Raw genomic sequence first — 4,237 nt, 5'->3', positions numbered from 1 at the left:
CTGATTTCACCTCTCCAGGATTGACTTGTTCTCTTGGGAGTCCATAGTGTGTTCAATACTCTTCTCCAGAACCACAACTCAAAGACACCGATGAGGTGGATTGATTCAGTGACTGGGGTACTCGGGATGGGTTTGTCAGAGGCAATGAGATTGGCACAGGATAGAAAACGGTTTAGGGCTGTTGTACATAGGGTCGCTATGAGTCACAAACGACTCGACGGCACATAACAACAACAACAACATTATCCACTTCTCCAATTCATAGCACAGTATTAGCTAATATTAAGTGGTTCTTCCTTTTAAATAAGGGTTTTATTATTTACATTGAAACTGCTCTTGCAGAATCTAAGCTGAGAGCTTTGTATGCCCTTCGTGTCTTATTTAGTGATTTCTTTGAAAGTTTCCTCTGTAACTTTACTTTTCAGTTGTACACACAAAAATATTTAGTCATATTTTTATTTGTTGGGAGACATAATATAATACTGTACGACTTCATTGTTATTATCTGAGATTTTATTACTAAGCCATATTAATTTATTGATTAAATATTCATTATAGAAAATTCATTTTAATAAAGAGCAAGCCTTGCATATATTGTATTACTCTCTTTCTGTAACATTATCTCAGAATGATGAAAATGTTTTCAAGCCATTTTTTATTAATCTAACTAATGAAATAGCAAATATGTAAATAGTTTTAAAATTTCATCCTATAAATAAACATTTTTCTTCACACATTTTTATATAACATAGACCAAAAGTGCTATATCATTTGAAAGAAATACATTACAGTTATTAGTTGAAATAATTTAATTTTTATTTTATTTTAAGGACTGAAATATGGATGCATTGGTATTTTTTTAACACAGCCCATATTTTTTTTCTCAAACATGTATTTTAAAAGAATCTTTTAATACGTGGTTGCATGAATTAATACATATCATTTAACTTATTTGTTTATTTGATACCATTAAATGTATTTTAAGTCCAAACCAAATCCACTTTTATTAAGTAGTTTTTGTATTTTTTTGTATGTGTACAATCAAATTGGATCTGCCTGGTACAGGGGGAGATTTTCCCTCCTTCTTTGGTAGAGCATCTGGTGGATTCGAACAGTATACCTCTGGGACTGCAGTACAGCTTTTTTGCCACTAGGCCACCAGAGCTCCCAGAAGTAGACTTCTATTCATATAGACTCTTCTAATATATTTCCCATTATAGGAGAAAGCACTCCATCTTTCTTTTTTCAGAGAGGCTGGTGGATCTTGTGGTTAGTTTCGTGATACTTTATCACTACTTTTCCAGAGCTTATATTATAGTTGTCCTATTTATTTCTCTAAAAAACCTTCAAATTAGCCCTTTTACCTACCTGATGACACTACAATAATATATGTAGACATTTATGGAAGAAAACATAAAAAAAGACAACATACATACAATGAAAGACTAACACTAGAATACTCAGTCTATTTATAATACTCTGAGGTAAATAAAAATTGTAGTGTATTTATTAATTGAAAATTGTTTATCAATCACAGTAAACACACTGTTGACACATCCTACAAAACTGATAAATATAAAAATCATCCTATAGAAATAAAGAAGCCAAAAGAATGTATGTATGAGTAAGAATAACAAAATTAATCTCTAATGCTAGATAGCTAGATATTAAGGAGCTCTGATGTCCTAGTGGCAAAATGTTGTGATGCCAACTCAAAGACTTGGATAAAATAGATCAACTGCTCTGTGAAAGATATTCAAGCCCTTCTAATGAGATGTACAATCTCTGAAGATCATTGGAGGGTCAGCTATGAATTTATTCTGATATAATAGCACATAATACACACATATAATGTTAACCTTTGGAAATTTTTTTGGGGAGAGGACATGACTTGACATATTTCTGTGATGAAAGAAATACTGTAAATCTGGCCTGGAAGATTTATAAGTTAGAAAAATCAATATAACTGAAATCTTTGAGTCACTGCAATTGTTATGCAAATTATACACAAATTTAGAAATTTTGAAAGGTAAAAGAATTTTTAACATTCAATAGAGGAATTATTTTAAAAAAATAAAAAAAATATTAAAGCGTTAATTATATATATATTACTGGTTGTATTTCATGATCAATATGGACAGATACAGCATATAAGCCAAGTAAAACATCTCACATTAAAATTAAGACAGTTGTTATGTGCTGTTGAATTGCTTGTGACTCATAACAACCCTATGTACAACAATTTTGAGCCCTGCTCTATCCTGAGCCAACCTTATTGTCTCCGACACACCTATCCTCCACTACTCCAGTCACTGAGTCAATCCATCTCATCGAGGGTCTTCCACTCCTGCACTGTCTCCCCACTCTCCCAAGCACGATGTCACTTTCGAAGGACTGATTCTTCCTTGCAATAAACCCAAAGTATATCAAATGAAGCTTTAGAATCCTTGCCTCCAAAGGGCAGCCTGTTTTCACCCTCTCCAAGACAAACATCTTTGTTTTCCTAGTGGTCCATAGTATACTCAATTCTCTTCTCCAACACGGCAGTTCAAAGACATAAATTCTTCTTCTGTTATCCCTAGTAATTTTCTAGTTTTCTGGTGCATAGCAAGTAAGACCATGACCTGGATTAGGAACACCTTAATCTCCAGACTGACATCGTTGCTCGTCAGTACTCTGGAGAAGTCTCTGAAAGTAGATTTTACCAATGCAACTCATCTTTTGATTTCCTTGTTGCTAGTACCAAGAGTGTTGATTGTGGAACTGACCAAACTGAATTTGTTAATGACCTCAGTCTCTTCAACATCTAGCATGATGCTGCCAATTGACCCAGTGGTGAGAATCTTTGGCATTCCAATTGGCATATTTCAACAAGCAGATGATGCTCTGGATGCACACTGACCAAGTTGTGCCAAGAAATTTGGAGGACAACCACATGGACAACTGAATGGAAGAGTTCTATGTTTGTTCCCATTTAAAGAAAGATGACCCAACAGACTGCAGAAATTATCAAAAAATATCAATATCACATACAAGCAAGATTCTGCTGAAAAATATCCCAAAAAAACCCGGAACATCTCACTAACAGAAAACAGCCAGAGGTGCATGCTGGGTTTAGAAAAGGTCATTATTGGGGGTATTACTAGGATATTATAGCTGTTAGATTGCTCTTGCCTGAAAGAAGAGAGCACCAGAGGAATGTCAATCTGTGTTTCATTGACTATGCAAAGACATTTGACTGTGTGAATCACGACAAACTGTGGCTAACTCTGAGAAGAATGAGAATCAGAGAACATTTGATTGTATTTATGTGAAACCTTTACTTGGACCCTGTGGCAGTCATCGGAACAGAACAGGGAAAGACTGCATGGTTTAAAGTAGAGAGGTATGTATGCCACAGATGCATCCTATCTCCGTAACTTTCAAATCTATACTCAGAATTGATCATCCAGGAGACTGAGCTCTATGAAGAATGTAGCATCAGGATTGGCCAAAGAATTATCGACAACCTATGTTATGCAGATGACAAAATCTTGCTTGCTGAAACAGAGGAGGGCCTGAAGCATTTGCTGCAGAAGGTCAAGGACTGCAGCCTTAAGTATAGATTGAGCTCAACATCAAGAAAACAAAGATTCTCATCACTGGGCTGATTGGCAGCATCATGATAGCTGATGAAGAGATTGAGAAGTTGACTATGCATTAAATTTTTAAAAATGTTACTTGTGATTTCTCAGCGAAATATTTTTTAAAAGATTGGGGTTTATATACATAACATAAAATTCTTACCTTAAGTAAAGAATTTAAAAATTTAGTGCTAAAAAAGTTTTTAACAGTGTCCAGAGTGAGAACTGTCAGACGTTCAAGCAGATGTTGCAATCATGCTTGATGAAAGTGAAGAAGACTTGAAGCAGGTGCTGCATATGTCAAAGATAACAGTCTTCGTTATAATTTGTATCTCAATGTCCTCTGGACCAGTAGGCAACATCATGATATATGGAGAAAAGATTTAAACTGACAACTCTTATTTTACATGAATCCACGAATATTACACTTGGCACCAGGAGTCAGGAGATCATGACATTGCACTGGGCAAATCTGAAGTCAGGGATATCATCAAATTGTTGAGAAGCAATGATGTCAGTTTGTGTACTAAAGTAAGCTTGATTCAGACCATGGTTTTTCAGTGTCTTACTATGCATCTGAGCCCTAGACAATGAATAAGAATGTTGTTGTTGTT

This window comes from Elephantulus edwardii, unplaced genomic scaffold, assembly GCF_000299155.1.
Source record: "Elephantulus edwardii isolate Elephantulus edwardi_28Jun2011 unplaced genomic scaffold, EleEdw1.0 scaffold00023, whole genome shotgun sequence".
Lineage (NCBI taxonomy): Eukaryota > Metazoa > Chordata > Mammalia > Macroscelidea > Macroscelididae > Elephantulus > Elephantulus edwardii.
This window is presented reverse-complemented; position numbering follows the sequence as displayed.